General features: G+C 40.2%; 1 pseudogene; it reads left to right on the plus strand.

Annotated features, from left to right (window-relative positions):
- The first annotated feature begins 8461 nt into the window (after positions 1-8461).
- On the plus strand, positions 8462-9392 carry LOC147371712 (olfactory receptor 8S1-like; annotated as a pseudogene).
- Positions 9393-21066: the final 11674 nt, after the last annotated feature.

A 21066-nucleotide genomic window follows, 5' to 3' on the forward strand; every position in this document is an offset into this window, starting at 1 on the left:
GCAATGCACAGAGATTGTTCCCATTCATTTTTGCAGCTTAAAACTACTCCATCCTGTGAGTGTTCAGTCTCTACTCATGGGTATCTGTGCTGTTATAAATGATGTCACAGTGAATACTTTTACACAGACGTACATAGTACATAGGTAAATACCTTGAGCCTTTCTTCCCACTTTACTAAAGTGACATGGAGTCATTTATGCAGCTAATCATATGCAGTAAATTATGAAAACCTCTTGACATCTATTTAATACTGGTCCTTTCAGTTCAGTTAAGTTGAGTCGCTCAGTCGTGTCCGACTCTTTGCGACCCCATGAGTCACAGCACGCCAGGCCTCCCTGTCCATCACCAACTCCCGCAGTTCACTCAAACTCATGTCCATCGAGTTGGTGATGCCATCCAGCCATCTCATCCTCTGTCATCCCCTTCTCCTCCTGCCCCCAATCCCTTCCAGCATCAGTCTTTTCCAATGAGTCAACTCTTCGCATGAGGTGGCCAAAGTACTGGAGTTTCAGCTTTAGCATCATTCCTTCCAAAGAACACCCAGGACTGATCTCCTTTAGAATGGACTGGTTGGATTTCCTTGCAGTCCAAGGGACTCGCAAGAGCCTTCTCCAACACCACAGTTCAAAAGCATCAATTCTTTGGCGCTCATCTTTCTTCACAGTCCAAGTCTCACATCCATACATGACCACTGGAAAAACCATAGCCTTGACTAGACGGACCTTTGTTGGCAAAGTAATGTCTCTGCTTTTGAATATGCTATCTAGGTTGGTCATAACTTTCCTTCCAAGGAGTAAGCATCTTTTAATTTCATGGCTGCAATTACCATCTGCACTGGTTTTGGAGCCCAGAAAAATAAAGTTTGACACTGTTTCCATTGTTTCCCCATCTATTTCCCATGAAGTGATGGGACCAGATGCCATGATCTTCCTTTTCTGAATGTTGAGCTTTAAGCCAACTTTTTCACTCTCCTCTTTCACTTTCATCAACAGGCTTTTTAGTTCCTCTTCACTTTCTGCCGTAAGGGTGGTGTCAGCTGCATATCTGAGGTTATTGATATTTCTCCTGGCAATCTTGATTCCAGCTTGTGCTTCTTCCAGCCCAGCGTTTCTCATGATGTACTCTGCATAGAAGTTAAACAAGCAGGGTGACAATATACAGCCTTGATGAACTCCTTTTCCTGTTTGGAACCAGTCTGTTGTTCCATGTCCAGTTCTAACTGTTGCTTCCTGACCTGCATATAGGTTTCTCAAGAGGCAGATCAGGTGGTCTGGTATTCCCATCTCTTGAAGAATTTTCCACAGTTTATTGTGATCCACACAGTCAAAGGCTTTGGCATAGTCAATAAAGCAGAAATAGATGTTTTTCTGGAACTCTCTTGCTTTTTCCATGATCCAGCGGATGTTGGCAATTTGATCTCTGGTTCCTCTACCTTTTCTAAAACCAGCTTGAACATCTGGAAGTTCATGGTTCACATATTGCTGAAGCCTGCCTAGCAGAATTTTGAGCATTACTTTACTAGCATGTGAGATGAGTGCATTTGTGCGCTGGTTTGAGCATTCTTTGGCATTGCCTTTCTTTGGGATTGGAATGAAAACTGACCTTTTCCAGTCCTGTGGCCACTGTTGAGTTTTCCAAATTTGCTGGCATATTGAGTGTAGCACTTTCACAGCATCATCTTTCAGGATTTGAAAGAGCTCAACTGGAATTCCATCACCTCCACTAGCTTTGTTCATAGCAATGCTTTCTAAGGCCCACTTGACTTCACATTCCAGGATGTCTGGCTGTAGGTGAGTGATCACACCATCATGATTATCTTGGTCATGAAGATCTTTTTTGTACAGTTTTCTGGGTATTCTTGCCACCTCTTCTTAATATCTTCTACTTCTGTTAGGTCCATACCATTTCTGTCCTTTATCGAGCCCATCTTTGTATGAAATGTTCCCTTGGTATCTCTAATTTTCTTTAAGAGATCTCTAGTCTTTCCCATTCTGTTGTTTTCCTCTATTTCTTTGCATTGATCCCTGAGGAAGGCTTTCTTATCTCCCCTTGCTATTCTTTGGAACTCTGCATTCAGATGTTTATATCTTTCCTTTTCTCCTTTGCTTTTTGCTTCTCTTCTTTTCCTTTAGATAACAATAATTCCTTGGCATCAGAAAATATCATTGCTGTTCTTGTATTTCATAGTGAAGTGAAAGTTGCTCAGTTGTGTCCAACTCTCTGTGACCCCATGGACTATACTGTCCATGGAATTCTCCAGGCCAGAATATTGGAGTGGGTGGCCTTTCCCTTCTCCAGGGGATCTTCCCAACCCAGGGATCGAACCTAGGTCTCCCGCATTGCAAGCAGATTCTTTACCAGCTGAGCCACAAGGGAACCCCATTGTATTTCATACTGCTGCTACTGCTAAGTCACTTCAGTCGTGTCTGACTCTGTGCGACCCCATAGACGGCAGCTCACCAGGCTCCCCCGTCCCCGGGATTCTCCAGGCAAGAACACGGGAGTGGGTTGCCGTTTCCTTCTCCAATGCATGAAAGTGAAAAGTGAAAGTGAAGTCGCTCAGTCGTGTCCAACCCTCAGTGACCCCATGGACTGCAGCCTTCCAGGCTCCTCCATCCATGGGATTTTCCAGGCAAGAGTACTGGAGTGGGGTGCCATTGCCTTCTCTGGATATTAATGCTGATTAACATTAAATCCAGTTGACTTTCTCATACACATGAGAAGATAATCTGGAGGTTAGCTGTGAGTCTAGTTTCAGATCCCAAGTTAATTCTCTCGGTCCACATGGCCTCTAGGTCCCTGAGGGGAAATTCTGGCCTTCTTCACAGGTTCCAAATTCACTTCTCCTACCATGCCTCTCTTCAGTTTCCAGCAGACTAGCAGGAAAGCTCATCTAAGAGTTCAACTTGATTGCTTCAGTCCACAAGTTGAAATGGTCACACATGAGAAAATCCCATATGACTTTTTAAAAGTTCAAGCTTCTTAGCAAATGAGTCTAGACTTTTGCTTCAAGCTCAATAATCCATATTCCTACAAATGTACACTATTGAGTCAGGTTCCTAAGGAACCACTGGGTTCTTTACTTCAGCCTAAACCAACTCTCTTTTGATTGGCTAGACATCAGAATCCTTTGTTCAGGTGATGCTATCAGCAACATATTTAGAGTCATTGAGGAAAAGGTATGAACTAATGATCTTGTACTTACTACCCAGATCAATCTTGAGACACCATGAGAGAGATTAATACAACCTGTCAAGAACTTGCAATTTTCAAGATATTTTCCCTGTCTTGTCTTCAAAGCCAGGATAGGCTAAGAGCACAAGTAAGATTCTGAACACTTTTTCTACCAGTGAAGTGCTTTTTGAAGACTGTGCTAATGTATTTTTTTTTCTCTCCCTTTCACTCAGCTGCCTAAAAAGAAAACTATGTCTACTCCCAGAATTGGGAAGTTACAGTACATCTTTTCCTAAAGAATATCACTTGTTCTCTGATCTCTTCACCTGTTGGCTCAACGCTCCAGGATAATTTCCACCAGGAGAAGCCAAGAGCATGAAATGTTCTACTGAATCCTCTGATGCTTTTTCCCCTCCTAACCTACTCTTTAAGGTACTTCCCTCTTCCCTTCACTCCCTTCATATCTTCTTGCTTCCTAAGAGACTTAGCTTCCCTTTGAAGCCTCTCAGCTCCTCACTGCTCTCCTGTCAAAACACTGTTCCAGGTCTAGGGACAGCTCTTCTGCAAACAACTTTATATTATCTCTTCCCTAAGATGCTTTGATCTCCCCCTCTGCAGTATCCTTCTTCTTCCTCTTTCTGGTATGCATTAATAATTACAGTATGTCAGAAATCTTGTTTCCAGTTCTTTATGTATAAGCTAATTCTATCCTTCCAAATGTAAGATATACATTACTTCCCCCAAGTTTATTCAATTCACATGTGAAAAAATTATGATCTAAAATACCAAGCAATATCACGAAAGTTAAATAGAAAGTAAATGACACAATTGGGTTATACCAGATGTGTCTGTCTCTAAACTGCAGGATGTTGGCAACATTCCAGTCCACTTAGTGAACTTCAGGCATAAAGTCTATGTTTTATCTTGAAGAAGCTGAGAGCAACCCAGATAGGGACATGGTGAAACATTAGGAGCACATTTCCCATTCTTCATGCCTTCAACTGTCTCCTCATCAACTGTAGTCTTGTGAGCTTTGGGGAGTTGCTTTATCTGCAATTCAAATAACCTTCAGATGGCCTAGCCCTGAGACCAGTGGGGCAAGATCAAGGCACAGTCTGAGTATAATTATGAAATAGGTTATGCCTATCTCTAATACCTTCTTAGCTCTGGTTTTAGGTTTTTTCCTTAATATCAGGTGCCTCTTCATAAACCTAGGACTTTAAGCTCTTTATGGATCAGGCTTATCTTCCCACATTGATAATACACTGAACCACTTTCTCCTTTTCCTCCTTACTCATTCATACACTTATTAATGTTCTCTGATAATATCTTCTGATAAACATGAGATAAAGTCATATTTCATTCTGTAATGATCAGTCCTTAGCTGTTTTTCCTTTGGATAGGATCCAGTGAACTATATCTGGCAACAAAACTGCTATGTCATGCTTTCCAAAGTGTTGACATTTTATGTTTAGAAACAACAGAAGAAAGAAATCACTAATGGTGACACTTTAAACATCAGCCACAATAATATGGTTTGTTTTTATTATTTTACATATTTATTTTGAGAGTGTCTACAAATATTCTTCCAAAAAGAAATCCGATGTTCTACTTCTGCAGAAGTCAAGCCCCCTGGACAGAAACTCTTCTTCCTGTCAGTGTGTCTCACGTGTGCAAATACACTATGCAAGCTTAGCTCATCTTTCGCCTTGTTGTAGGGGTAAATTTTTCTCCATAATTTATAGAATCTTTTGGAGCCAATAAGTAAGGATATATGTGGAGATTGGAGATATAAAAGGGGTTTTTCTTTGTATTGCCCTGAAATCATGTCAAAGAGGCACAGCGGCCCCAACACGTTCACACCCTTAGTAATGTGAGCTTTTTACCAGACATAAAGGATTTCATATTTCAGTTATATACTAGCTGCTTTGCCTGTATCCTCTGGACATAGTGTGATGATCTGCACACCAGGAGCCCAAGTGGACACTGTGACCAGATCTAAATTAATAAGCAAAATATAACAATTTCAGCTGCCCCATTGTGCTATAATATAGGATTCTCAACACTAACTATACAAGTTGAGTAATTTTCTCTGGATGTGAATAATTTGTCACTGGATCTCAAATTGATTGAGATTGATGCCACCACCTGCTGCTACTGGTTATTTAGACATGTAATTGAACATAGTCATCTAGTGCTTGGTTAGCAGTCAAGGGAAGAGAAACTCTAATTCCCTCAATGAGCTGAATATGATTGTCTTGAATTAGAAGGAAAGGCCAGGGTGGGCTAGACTTGGACAGCATTATAGAATAGTTACCCAGAGTCTGAGGTTACAAGTCAGGGATGTCAGAACAAAGCAGAACATGGGCAGGTCTTGGAATGTGACATGAGGTTGGGTTGGCATGTACACTTTCCATGCTGGCTGAGACATTGACAATGCAGAGCCAGGTTATAAAACTATTAAAAGTACACTCATGGCAGATTCAAGTCAATGTATGGCAAAACCAATACAATATTGTAAAGTAAAATAAATAAATTAATTAAAAATTTAAAAAAAAACTATTAAAAGGAATTTAAGCTGGGCATAGAATATCCAACCAGGTATTACTCTGTTGCAGGGAACAGCTTCTTTTTTCAAATATGTGGCTGTTTCTTCCAACAGTCAACTAGGTTTATAATTCATCTGGTTACCTTAAATGGAAATGATTTTTCAGTAAATTCTATTTAAATTTAAAAGTAATCATTAAAGAAAATGGAGTAGAATTAAACAATAAAACAAAAAATAATAAAACAGGATAACAGTCCTTACCCACTAGTTCAGCACCCTAGACTTTGTTCTCTACTGTGCCAGAGACTGAACCTTCTACCTCATCTTAGCTACCGTAACACCCATCACTTTTCATCAGAAGTACTTATATGCCGGGGTCCAGCCCCGGTGGATCCAGGGAATTCGAAGGGGAGACGGCTTCGGTGATCAGGATACAATAGAATTAAAGGCATAAAGAGTGGTTAAATAAAGATAGCTCAGTGAGAAAATTCAGTGGAGGAAAGAGGCTGAATAACTTGGTTTACGTGGAAAGCTAATAAAATTCCAAAATAAGGAATTTGCGTCACCTACGTAGGCCGCAGGCGTCCTCCCGTTCTCCTGAAGGAGAGGAGACACTAAGGCCTCCCCGGTCAGATCTTAGAAGCCCAGGCAAAGTTAGTAGGCTTGATGAGCCTCCATGCTCCAGATGGGAATTCAGCCAGAAGGTGAGAGAAAGAACAACATTGGGAGACAAAGCTTCTGTGAACAAGGCTCGCACTTTATTTTCCAAAGTAGTTTTTATACCTTAAGTTGTGCATAGAGGATAATGGGGGAAGAGGTAGAGTCAGCAGTAAGCCAGGCTTTCTTCCTGCAAACTTATCATATGCAAAAGTTTAGGTGATTTACATCATCTTCTGGCCAAGAGGCCTATTAACATTTTATGATCCTTTCTTCAGAAAACTTATTTTTCTTTAAAGGTGATTATTCTAAAGTCAGGTGCCACCCTCCGAAAGCATTAGATAAAGTTGCATTCCTATAGGGCAAAGGTGTGGTGGGCTGTAACAAGAAAAGAATTAACTCAAGGGTCCAAGGTTACAAACATTAAAGCTACTACTTACATTCCTATACACCAATTATATTAATCAATACACTCTCAGGGACACAGTAGGTAAGGGATATGGAAACTTAGCAGCAAACATTGGCCCAAAAAGTGAAAAACCCTTCACCAATACAATTTCTAATCAATCTTTTAACTGCTCAAAGGAATCTGTATTTAGACAGTTTAGAACATCTCATGCCTCTCATGGTTGGGAGGCTCTGAACAATCACATGTGGCCGGAAGAACCTATTCAGGCAGGCTAGAGGACTTCCAAAGGAGTTTGTAGGTTGAAACACTCTTGTCACGCCCAGGAACTTTATTAACTGGGGCTGTAAGTTAACTCTTTTTCAGAGAGAAGTGGTGGGGGACAGCCCCCCATAAAGTCAGAGGTGTAGGTGAAAGCACAAAGCAGTAAAGTAGGCAGACTCTGGTTTTGGGGGTAGATGCTTGAGAATTTCCAGGGGGACTCCTGAGGCTCTATCCTGCCTTTGCATATGCCGAGCCTCCTTCTTCATGACCTTTGCCATGGGCGGAGTTCCTCACGCTGGCTCCCGGCACTTATACCTACAAAATCTGAATTTCAAGCATCCCTTTAATAATTATCTCCAAATCTTACAATTTGTTTACTCTAGTGTTCCTACATAAGCAGTTTTTCAATCCCAAGCCAATGACTTTACAGCTTTTCCCCTAGCCATACTCCTTGGCTTGGCCCCCCTTTTAATTCCCTGCACAGCCTTGTTTCTGTGATTCATTCACTTGCTAGCATGCTTCTTCCTTACATCTTTTTGTCTTTATCACTACATAAGGCTGTAAAAAGAAAACAAAACAAAACTCCATTTGAAACCAAATATGTATCTGTTCTACACATGGTGCTTACGCAGCTAAATATTGCTTGTTCAGATGCTTGTTCAGATTGGTCCCAGCATGTCAAATGGGCAAACACATCACCAGTTAACCCTACTGTATTTCCTTCATAAATTAGTCTCGGGTATTTGGTGTACCTGAGTTTTGCATTCTTGGTTCATCAATATCTTTCACCACCACCTCACTAAAAACACACAACACATATGCATAGATAGATAGGCAAATTCTGTTCATGATCTCATCTCATAATTCTACAAAACTTTGCAACAGTCAGAAAGTCTCTCATTTCATCCATAAAATCCTCCAAGCTAGCTGCCTTGGTCCCCACTCACTCTACCTTCCCTCCTGTTTGCAAAAGATAAAGTGCCTGTCTTCCTAATTATGGAGAAAACTCCACCTGTCCTGCCTGGATCTTATTCCTTTTCCCTTTTTAAATGACTACACTTTTGCTGTTCATGTCTTGCTCTGCTGCATCAAAAATTCTCTCTCTATTCCCATTGACTATACAAAGTGTTCTTTATATTAATACCCATCTTAAAGAAACTTCCAGAGATGTAAGACAAGAGTCCACAAATTTACATAGGGATTTGATAGAGGGGTGGTGGATTGCCATCCAGGAGTATCAAAGTTATCATGATGATTAGGAAGTTAGCTTAGGAATATGTGAACATGATTTCCAGTACCATTGTGAAATGGTGTAAATGAACAAGAGGGCCAAGGCAGTGTGGTAACTGGGAGGCACAAAGGGAGTTTTAAAGTCTTTCTTTCTTGGATTCTTAGGGTAAATCTTATCGCTATGGGAAACCACAGCATATCCAGTGAGTTTACCCTCCTCAGTTTTTCTGCTGATCCTCAGACCCAGATTCTCCTCTTCACATTGTTTCTGGTGATTTACCTCCAGACCTTGATGGGGAACCTGGTGATGCTGCTGGTTATCAGGGTTGATCCCCACCTCCACACACCCATGTACTTCTTTTGGGGACAGCTCTCCTTTCTGGATCTCTGCCATTCATCTGTCACAGTCCCCAAGATGCTGGAAAATCTACTTTCTGAAAGTAAAGCCATCTGTGTAGAGAGCTGCCTGGCTCAGGCCTTCTTTGTGTTTACCACCGGGGGCACTGAGGCCTGTCTGCTGGCTGTGATGGCCTATGACCGCTACGTAGCCATCAGCTCCCCTCTGCTTTACGGCCAGGTGATGACCAACCAGCTCTGTGTTGGGCTGGTGTGGGGCTCCTGGGGCCTGGCCTTTGTGGATGCTCTCATCAACATCCTCCTGGTGGTCAATTTAGACTACTACAATTTAGGACCAAACTATTCCCCACTTCAGCTGCGAGCTGTCTTCTCTCTTCCCTCTGTCTTGCTCTGATACCTCCACCAATTTCACGCTCCTGCTCTGCTCTTCATTCTTACATTTCTTTGGAACCTTCGTCTTTACCTTCTTCTCTTATACCTGTATTAACTCCACCATCTTGAGCATCAGCTCCACTTCAGGCAGAAGTAAGGCCTTCTCTACTTGCTCCTCCCACCTCACTACTATGATCTTGTTTTATGGCTCAGGTTTCCTCAGCTATCTGTTGCCGACCTCAGGTTCCCCCCTAGAGATGATCTTCCCTTTACAATACAGCGTGATCACCCCCATACTGAATTCTCTCATCTAAAGCCACTTCAAGGAGGTGAAGGCAGCTGTGAGAAGAATGTTAAGAAGATATGGTATCTTTTTCACATAGAGAACCAGAAAAACAGGACCATGAAGAAGCTAAACTATTCTTTAACAAGATATGTAATTGGAAATTAAGGGTGTTTTTTTAGTATTCTTCAGTTCAGTTCAGTCACTCAGTCGTGTCTGACTCTTTGCAACCCCATGGACTGCAGCACGCCAGGCTTCCCTGTCCATCACCAACTTCCAGAGTTTGATCAAACTCATGTCCATTGAGTCGGTGATGCCATCCAACCATCTCATCCTCTCTCGCCCCTTTTCCTTCTGCCTTCAATCTTTCCCAGCATCAGGGTCTTTTCAAATGAGACAGGTCTTCACATCAGGTGGCCAATAATAAGAATATTAGTATTCTTAGAAATATCTTTATTAGAAGTGTTATTAAATCCTTCACTACATGCATTACAGAATGAGGGTCACTTCCTTTCACTGATAAAATGGTGGTCTGAATGAAGCTTGAAAGTAGTGTTCTTAGAAACAAGGGATTGGCCATCATGACAGACGTTAAAAGGTATGTATGTGTCAGCATCTTAATACATGCTTAAGAAGACAGCAAGCTCTATTCAAAGGAGGACTAATGGTCAGACTTCTTCAGAGGATGAGAAGTGAGTCATGTAATTTTCCGAGGCATTGTTTATATATTTATGTTGTAGAGAACATCTGTTATTTTTGCCTGCCCAGTGTGCTTTTACCCTTCCTCCAGCAACTGCACACCAGTCTCTCAAGGAAATTAACACTTCCCCCCTCTGTGTAGCCTGGTGGGCTCTCCATGGTGCCCCCTGTCCCCACACTCACTACAAGGAGATCACGTGACCCATGAAAGGCCAGTACCTCCTAACAAGAGATGCCCAGGCCCTCCTGCTACTGAGATCTCCAGTGATTCCATGCCCACTGGGCTTCCTCCTAGGAGATTTTTCAATAAACAAAATAACAATAGCAAACTTTTAATAAAGACCCTTATCTTAAATGTTTTATACATGTAATCCTCATCTCAACAACCTTGTATGAACTAAGTGTTGTTACTCCTGTTTTACAAATAAATATCCAAGAACCAGGAAAGTTGCCTACAGGTAAGGAGAAGTAGAATTTCAAACCAGTAGGTCTGAATCCAGAGTCCATTTTCACAAACCTTTTTTGAGTCTGATACTTTGCAAAACATCCTTTTCTTTATTACATGGCCAGTCATGTCTGACTCTTTGTGATCCCATGGGCTGTAGCCTGCCAGGCTCATATGATTCTCTAAGCAAGAATACTGGAGTTGGTTGCCGTTTCTGACCAAGGAATCAATCTTCCTGACCCAGAGATTGAATTTGTGTCTCTTTCACCTCCTGCATTTGCAGGTGAATTCTTTACCCCTGAGCCACCTTTTCTTTATTAGTATGATCAGAATTCAAATTATATTGGTGGGAAACAAGCCAAATTGCTATTCAAATTGGCACTAAAAATTGAATTGTGTTCTTCATGTGACCCCTAGTGGATTTTTTGATTAATTAATATACATCAAGTATAAAATACAGCAAAATTTGTATTTTGATGGGAAGATACATACCACACTATTCAATGGCAAATGTCTACTCACCACCTGTGATCACCTAAAATCATGTACCCACTGAGAATAAAACTATAGTGATTAAGAAGCTGCTCCTCTCATCCAGTATGGAAGGGATACAAATATTAAAAGCCAAGGATAATTTCAAGTTGAAATAAAGACAAGTTGAAATCTGGAAATTCTGACATTACTGCTTGTGGCTCAGAGATGACCTAAAGCCAAACTCAGAGGCTGATCTCTGGCTTGCTGAATTCCAGCCCTATGAGAATGAACTGTCATCCTGGGTTGTGTATAGAATTGATCAAAAGTTGAACAGTTATACCAAGGAGGATTTGAGGACTCAGCATATCAAGCCTCCAAACCGCTCAAAATGACCCCCACAGTGCTCTTCCTCACCCAAGCTCTTCCATCCTTGATGGAAAATAAACCATGAATCTTCTCATGTCCATCCTTTCTTGTTACTCTGTTAGTTTCCAGCATGCAAAATTAACATGACTTGGACTGAAATGCAGAATCAGAAAAGATCATTAGATTTGAATTTAAACTAGCAGTGTGCTGTGCTGTGCTTAGTTGCTAAGTCATGTCCGACTCCGTGCAACCCCATGAACTGTAGCCCACCAGGCTTCTCTGTCCATAGGCATTCTCCAGGCAAGAATACTGGAGTAGGTTGCCATGCTCTCCTCCAGGGGGTCTTCCCAACCCAGGGATTGAACCCAGGTCTCCCACATCACAGGTGGATTCTTTACTGTCTGAGCCACCAGGGAAGCCAAATAATAACCCATTAATTTCTATTTCAAAAATACAGAGATAATTTGTGGAACATTATTTCAAGTATGTTCAGCCAAGGAGTGTGAACTTGACATTTTTAAATTAATTTTTATACCTTTATACAAATAAAGACATATAATTTTGTGAGATTATTGGATAAATAAAACTTCATGGTGCTCCAGTCTTATTTTTTTTTTTTACATATTTCCCTTTTCTCCAATTTCTATTTTCCATCCAATCACATCACCTCCTTTTCCACAAACCCATGTTAACTGAATGTATTTTGTTTCATAATTTTCAGCATGCTCATATAATTATATGTAAGTGCTCATATATATATATACATATATATATACACCCACATAGATATATTCATTTTTACATATACAATTGTTTCTACACATACATGGACATTCTGTTTTTTAAATATGTTGGTTTAAATATATCCCTTTAAATATGTAGGTTTTGTCTTGTCTTTCTCATTCAACAGTACCATTGGCATAGTAATCTAGGTCAAAGGGTTTAGTTCTAATTTAGTCTTTTAAATTGTAGCCTAATATTCTATGGTAAGGATGTGTCATAATCTATACAACTATCTTTTATTTGAGCATTACATTTGCTTACAGATTTTTGGCAATGAATATCTCAGTAAACATATTTGTATATAAAGCCTTAAACTTTGGGTGCTTTTATTTATATGGGAGTGATTCCTAGGAATGAGATTCTAAAATCAAAATGGATAGGTATTTCAATTTGATATGTTGCTAGATTGCTCTCTGGAATGTTCACACATCCTAAGTAGTGAATAGGTGTGATTTTCCTCTCTCCAGATACAGTTGTTACAGATCATTTAACACTTACGAAAAAATGTAACTGCCTCATTTGTTGCACAGCAGTAATTAACACAGCAGTGTAAATCAGTACTTCAATTTAAGAAATATGGGAGGGAGGTTCAAGAGGGAGAGGACATTTGTATACCTGTAGCTGATTCATGTTGAAGTTTGGCAGCATACAACAAAATTCTGTAAAGCATTTATCCTTCAATTAAAAAATAAACAAGTTTAAAAAACTTTTTAAAAAAACTTTCTGCCTTCAGCTGGGTACAAAGTAGTATGTTTGTTTAGCTTATTTTACATTTTCCTTACTACCAGTGAATGTTACTATTTTTCATGTATTTTTTTAACCATTTGGATTTACTCTCCTGTAAGTTTCTCATTCATATATTTTCCCATTTCTCTTTTGTGTTTGTCTTGTCTATTAGCAATATTTTGTCCAATATTTTGTTCACTGGACAAAACTGTCCAATATTTTGTCCATGTAATTACTAATAATTTGTAACCTATATTGCTAACATTGATGACTTATTACCTGTCTATTTATTTTGTCATGTTGTTGTTCAGTCAATCAGTCATTGCTGGGAGCTGGCGAGAAACATTCCACTCGTGACAAAGGTCATGAGGAAGGAGGCTTGGCATATGCAAAGGCGGGATTGAGCCTCAGGAGTCCACCCAGATATTCTCGAGCATCTACCCCAAAAAAAACCAGAGTCTGCCTACTTTATTGCTTGTGCTCTCACCTCTGACTTTACTGGGGGCTGTCCCCTACCACCATCTCGCTCTCTCTGTCAAAGAGTTAACTTACAGCTCCAATTAATAAAGTTCCTGGGCAATTAGGAGTGTTTAAACCCAAACCCCTCAGATGGCTCTCTAACTCGCCTGACAAGTTTACCCGGACTCCTACAGCTATGCATACAATTGTTTACAGTCTCCCAGCCTCGAGAGGCACGGGAAGCTTAAGATATTCAAATAGCTTAGAGCCTCTCAGAGAGTTAGAAACTGTCAGAATAAGACTAGCAAAGGATTTCATTGATGAGTCAATGCTTGTTGCCAAGTTTTCACATCCCCTGAATTGTATCCTTGAATGTGAATTAATTAATATAGTTGGTATGTAGAAAAAATAAGTAGTGGCCTTGGTGTTAGTAACTTTAGACCCTTAAGGTAATAAATTCTTTCCTTTGTTGTAAACCCATTACACATCCGCCCTATAGGAATGCAATTTTATCTTCAGAAGATGGCACCAAACCTTAAAATAATTATTCTTAGAGAAAATAAGTCTTTGTTGATAAGTCCTTGTCAAGAGTCATAAAATGTTAGTAGGCCTTCTGGCCAGAAGATGATGTAAATCACCTAAACTATTTGTATATGATAAATTTGCAGGAAAGAAACCCTGGTTTTTGATAAGACTCAAAGGCTGCTGACTTTGCATCCCCTATTATCCTCTATGTGTAACTTAGGGTATATAAGCCCCTGTTAAAAATAAAGCTACGGGCCTTGCTCACCAACGCTTGGTCTCCCCATGACATTCTTCTCCTTAACTTCTGGCTGAAGTCTCCATCTGGAGCGTGGATATCCTCTGCGACCATTTATTTGCCTGGGCTTCTAAGACCCACTCGAGAAGGTGTCTAAGGTGGGGCACCTTCTGCTATTCGAGAGGGCGCCTGCGGCCTCCGTGGTCAGAGCTAACCTGGTGTCATGGGTTATATTGATTTTCCGCGTAAACCAAGCTACTCAGCCTCTTTTCTCCACTGAATTTTCCTACTGAGCTATCCTCATTCTATTACTCTTTATATCTCTAATTAGCATATAAATAGTCACGTAGGCCGTCTCTCCTTCGAATACCCTGGATCAGCCGGGGCTGGACCTCGGCAAGTCATGTCTGATTCTGTGACCCCATGGACCGCAGCACGACTGGCTTCCCTGTCCTTCACCATCTCCTGGAGCTTGCTCAAACTCATGTCCTCTGAGTCAGTGATGCCATCCAACCACCTCATCCTCTGTCATCCACTTTTCCTCCTGCCTTCAATCTTTCCCAGCATCAGGGCCTTTTCCAATGAGTTAGCTCTTTGCATCAGGTGGTCAAGGTATTGGAGCTTCAGCTTCAGTCCTTCCAATGAATATTCAGGATTGATTTCCTTTAGTATTGACTGGTTTGATCACCTTGCAGTCCAAGGGACTCTCAAGAGTCCTCCAACATCACAGTTCAAAAGCATCAATTTTTCAGCACTCAGCTTTTTTATAGTCCAACTCTCACATCCATACATGACTACTGGAAAAACCATAGCTTTGACTAGACAGATCTTTGTTGGCAAAGTAATGTCTCTGCTTTTTAATAGGCTGTCTAGGTTGTTTATGACTTTTCTTAGAATGGTAGAATGGGAAAGACTAAAAATCTCTTCAAGAAAATTAGATATATCAAAAGAACATTTCATGCAATGATGGGCATGATAAAGGTGAGAAACTGTAGGGACCAAATGAAAGCAGAAGAGATTAAGAAGAGGTGGCAAGAATACACAGAAGAACTATATGGAAGAATACACAGAACTAACAAAGGTCTTAATGACCAGATAACCATGTTGATGTGGTTACTTACCTAGAGTCAGACATTCTGGAGGTTAAAGTCAGGTGGGCCTTAAGAAGCATTCAGTTCAATTCAGTCTCTCAGTCATGTCTGACTGCGACCCCATAAATCATAGCATTCCAGGCCTCCCTGTCCATCACCAACTCCCGGAGTTCATTCAAAATCATGTGCATTGAGTCGGTGATGCCATCCAGCCATCTCATCCTCTGTCGTCCCCTTCTCCTCCTGCCCCTAATCCGTCCCAGCATCAGTGTCTTTTCCAACGAGTGAACTCTTCTCATGAGGTGGCCAAAGTATTGGAGTTTCAGCTTCAGCATCAGTCCTTCCAATGAACACCCAGGACTGATCTTTAGGATGGACTGGTTGGATCTCCTTGCAGTCCAAGGGACTCTCAAGAGTCTTCTCCAACACCACAGTTCAAAAGCATCAATTCTTCGGTGCTCAGCTTTCCTTACAGTCCAACTCTCACATCATATATGACCACTGGAAAAATCATAGCCTTGACTAGACGGACCTTAGTTGGCAAAGTAATATCTCTGCTTTTTAATATGCAATCTAGGTTGGTCATAATTTTCCTTCCAAGGAGTAAGCATCTTTTAATTTCATGGCTGCAATCACCATCTGCAGTGATTTTGGAGCCCAGAAAAATAAAGTCCAACACGTTCCCCATCTATTTGCCATGAAGTGATGGGACCAGATGCCATGATCTTAGTTTTCTGAATGTGAGCTTTAAGCCAACTTTTTCACTCTCCTCTTTCACTTTCTTTTTTTTTTTTTTTTTAGTATAACTTGTTTTTTTTTTTTTCTAATTTTATGTTATTTTTAAACTTTACATAATTGTATTAGTTTTGCCAAATATCAAAATGAATCCGCCACAGGTATACGTGTGTTCCCCATCCCGAACCCTCCTCCCTCCTCCCTCCCCATACCATCCCTCTGGGCCCTCCCAGTGCACCAGCCCCAAGCATCCAGCATCGTGCATCGAACCTGGACTGGCAACTCGTTTCCTACATGATATTTTACATGTTTCATTGCCATTCTCCCAAATCTTCCCACCCTCTCCCTCTCCCACAGAGTCCATAAGACTGTTCTATACATCAGTGTCTCTTTTGCTGTCTCGTACACAGGGTTATTGTTACCATCTTTCTAAATTCCATATATATGCGTTAGTATACTGTATTGATGTTTTTCCTTCTGGCTTACTTCACTCTGTATAATAGGCTCCAGTTTCATCCACCTCATTAGAACTGATTCAAATGTATTCTTTTTAATGGCTGAGTAATACTCCATTGTGTATATGTACCACAGCTTTCTTAGCCATTCATCTGCTGATGGACACCTAGGTTGCTTCCATGTCTTGGCTATTATAAACAGTGCTGCGATGAACATTGGGGTACACGTGTCTCTTTCCCTTCTGGTTTCCTCAGTGTGTATGCCCAGCAGTGGGATTGCTGGATCATAAGGCAGTTCTATTTCCAGTTCTTTAAGGAATCTCCACACTGTTCTCCATAGTGGCTGTACTAGTTTGCATTCCCACCAACAGTGTAAGAGGGTTCCCTTTTCTCCACACCCTCTCCAGCATTTATTATTTGTAGACTTTTGGATCGCAGCCATTCTGACTGGTGTGAAATGGTACCTCATAGTGGTTTTGATTTGCATTTCTCTGATAATGAGTGATGTTGAGCATCTTTTCATGTGTTTGTTAGCCATCTGTATGTCTTCTTTGGAGAAATGTCTATTTAGTTCTTTGGCCAATTTTTTGATTGGGTCGTTTATTTTTCTGGAGTTGAGCTGTAGGAGTTGCTTGTATATTTTTGAGATTAGTTGTTTGTCGGTTGCTTCATTTGCTATTATTTTCTCCCATTCTGAAGGCTGTCTTTTCACCTTGCTAATAGTTTCCTTTGATGTGCAGAAGCTTTTAAGGTTAATTAGGTCCCATTTGTTTATTTTTGCTTTTATTTTCATTATTCTGGGAGGTGGGTCATAGAGGATCCTGCTGTGATGTATGTCAGAGAGTGTTTTGCCTATGTTCTCCTCTAGGAGTTTTATAGTTTCTGGTCTTACGTTTAGATCTTTAATCCATTTTGAGTTTATTTTTGTGTATGGTGTTAGAAAGTGGTCCAGCAGAAAAAGAAATAAAAGGAATCCAAATTGGAAAAGAAGAAGTAAAACTCTCACTATTTGCAGATGACATGATCCTCTACATAGAAAACCCTAAAGATTCCACCAGAAAATTACTAGAAATAATCAATGACTATAGTAAAGTTGCAGGATATAAAATCAACACACAGAAATCCCTTGCATTCCTATACACTAATAATGAGAAAACAGAAAGAGAAATTAAGGAAACAATTCCATTCACCATTGCAACGGAAAGAATAAAATACTTAGGAATATATCTACCTAAAGAAACTAAAGACCTATATATAGAAAACTATAAAACACTGGTGAAAGAAATCAAAGAGGACACTAATAGATGGAGAAATATACCATGTTCATGGATTGGAAGAATCAATATAGTGAAAATGAGTATACTACCCAAAGCAATTTATAGATTCAACGCAATCCCTATCAAGCTACCAACAGTATTCTTCACAGAGCTAGAACAAATAATTTCACAATTTGTATGGAAATACAAAAAACCTCGAATAGCCAAAGCGATCTTGAGAAAGAAGAATGGAACTGGAGGAATCAACCTACCTGACTTCAGGCTCTACTACAAAGCCACAGTTATCAAGACAGTATGGTACTGGCACAAAGACAGAAATATTGATCAATGGAATAAAATAGAAAGCCCAGAGATAAATCCACGCACATATGGACACCTTATCTTTGACAAAGGAGGCAAGAATATACAATGGATTAAAGACAATCTCTTTAACAAGTGGTGCTGGGAAATCTGGTCAACCACTTGTAAAAGAATGAAACTGGTCCTCTTTCACTTTCATCAACAGGCTTTTTAGTTCCTCTTCACTTTCTGCCATAAGGGTGGTGTCATCTGCATATCTGAGGTTACTGGTATTTCTCCCGGCAATCTTGATTCCAGCTTGTGCTTCTTCCAGCCCAGCGTTTCTCATGATGTACTCTGCATATGAGTTAAATAAGCAGGGTGACAATACACAGCCTGGATGTACTCCTTTTCCTATTTGGAACCAGTCTGTTGTTCCATGTCCAGTTCTAACTATTGCTTCCTGATCTCTATGCTCCTGAACATCTATCTCTGCTTCATTGATTATGCTAAAGCCTTGACTGTGTGGATCACACAAACTGTGGAAAATTCTTAAAGATCATATAGGTTTCTCAAGAGGCAGGTCAGGTGGTCTGGTATTCCCATTTCTTGGAGAATTTTCCAGTTTATTGTGATACACACAGTCAAAGGCTTTGACATAGTCAATAAAGCAGAAATAGATGTTTTTCTGGAACTCCCTTGCTTTTTCCATGATCCAGCAGATGTTGGCAATTTGATCTCTGATTCCTCTGCCTTTTCTAAAACCAGCTTGAACATCTGGAAGTTCACGGTTCTCGTATTGCTGAAGCCTGGCTTGGAGAATTTTGAGCATTACTTTACTAGTGTGTGAGATGAGTCCATTACTATGAACAAAACTAGTAAAGATGATAGAATTCCAGCTGAGTTATTTAAAATCCTAAAAGATGATACTGTTAAAGTACTGCACTCAATATGCCAGCAAATTTGGAAAATTCAGCAGTGGCCACAGGACTGGAAGAGGCTAGTTTTCATTCCAATCCCAAAGAGGGGCAGTGCCAAAGAATATTAAAACTATTGTATGATTGCACTCATTTCACATGCTAGTTAAGTTATGCTCAAAATCCTTCAAGCTTGTCTTCAGCAGTACATGAACCGAGAACTTCTAGATGTACAAGATGGGTTTAGAAAAGACAGAGGAACCAGAGATCAAATTGTCATCATTTATTGGATCATAGAGAAAGCAAGGGAGTTCCAGAAAAACATCTATCTCTGCTTCATTGATTATGCTAAAGCCTTTGACTGTGTGGATCACACAAACTGTGGAAAATTCTTAAAGAGATTGGAGTACCAGACCACCTTACCTGTCTCCTGAGTAACATGTATGCAGGTCAAGAAGTAACAGTTAAAACCAGACATGGAACAACTGACTGGTTCAAAAATGGGAAAGGAGTATAACAAGGCTGTACACTGTCACATTGCTTATTCAGCTTACATACAGAGTACATCATTTGAAATACCAGGTTGAATGAATTGCAAACTGGAATCAAGATATGCAAACTTTAGATATGCAGATGATACCATTCTAATGGCAGAAAGTGCAAAGGAACTAAAGAGCCTCTTGATGAGGGTGAAAGAGGAGAGTGAAAAAGCTAGCTTAAAACTGAGCGTTAAAGAAACTAAGATCATGGCATCTGGTCCCATCACTACATGAGAAATAAATTGGAAAAAGTGGGAGCAGTGACAGATTTTCTTTTCTTGGGCTCCAAAATCACTGTGGACAGTGTGCTATAGTCCTGAAATTAAAAGATGCTTGCTCCTTGGAAGAAAAGCTATGACAAACCTAGACTGCATATTAAAAAGCAGAGTCTTTTGGACTCTATGGGAGAGGGAGAGGGTGGGATGATTTGGGAGAATGGCATTGAAACATGTATAATATCATATATGAAACGAGTCGCCAGTCCAGGTTCGATGCACGATGCTGGATGCTTGGGGCTGGTGCACTGGGATGACCCAGAGGGATGGTACGGGGAGGGAAAAGGGAGGAGGGTTCAGGATGCAGAACACGTGTATACCTGTGGTGGATTCATGTTGATATATGGCAAAACCAATACAATATTGTAAAGTTAAAAAAAAAAAAAAGGCAGAGATATCATGTTGCAAACTAAGGTCCGTATAGTCAAGGCTATGGTTTTTCCAGTAGTCATGTATGGATGTGAGTGTTGAACCATAAAGAAGGCTGAGTGCCAAAGAATTGATACTTTCAAATTGTGGTGCTGAAGAAGACTCTTGAGAGTCCCTTGGACAGCAAGGAGATCAAACCAGTCATTCCTAAAGGAAATCAAACCCTGAATATTCATTGGAATGACTGAAACTGAAGCTCCAATGCTTTGGCCACATGATGCAAAGACCCAACTCACTGGAAAAGACTCTGATGCTGGGAATGTTTGAAGGCAAAAAGAGAAGTGGGAGGCAGAGGATGAGATGGTTAGATAGAATCATTGACTCAATGGACATGAATTTGGGCAGACTCTTGGAGACAGTGAAGGACAGAGGAGGCTGTCATACCATCTCATACATGGGAGTCATACATGGGAGTCATAAAGAGTCAGACATGAGTTAGCAACTGAAGAGCAACAAGAAATCTAATAAAATGTGTACAAGAACTATATGATAAAAATGGTAAAACTCATGAGCACAGTCAAAGAAGTAAATAAATGTAGTGACTTTCCTTGTTCACTGATAGAAAGACTCAGTATTACCAAAATGTCAGTACTTCCCAACTTGATAAATAGATTCAGTGCAATTCCAATCAAAAATCCAAAAGGTTATTTTGTACATATTGACAAAATGATTCTCAAGTTGGCATAGAAAGGCAAAAGACCTAGAATAACAAACACAATACTGAAGAACAAAGTTGGAGAACCATCACTACCTGACTACAAGACTTAGTATAAAGCTACAGCAATCAAGACAGTGTGGTACTGGTGAAAGAATAGAGAAATCAATCAGTGTAACAGAACAAAAGGCCCAGAAATGGACCTTCATGTCTATAGTAACTGATCTTTTCAAAGGAGCAAAGGTAATAGGATGGAGCAAATACAGTCCTTTCAACAAATAGCCCTAAACAACTGTACATCCACATGTGAAAAAAAGAATCTAAACCCAGACCTTATATCCTTCACAAAAAATAACTCAAAATGGGACACAGAACTAAGTATAGATTGCAAACTATAAAAGTCCTGGAAG

Source organism: Bos grunniens, chromosome 5 (genome assembly GCF_055505025.1).
Source record: "Bos grunniens cultivar Pamir isolate PY7600 chromosome 5, Bosgru_T2T1.0, whole genome shotgun sequence".
In the NCBI taxonomy this organism is placed as follows: domain Eukaryota; kingdom Metazoa; phylum Chordata; class Mammalia; order Artiodactyla; family Bovidae; genus Bos; species Bos grunniens.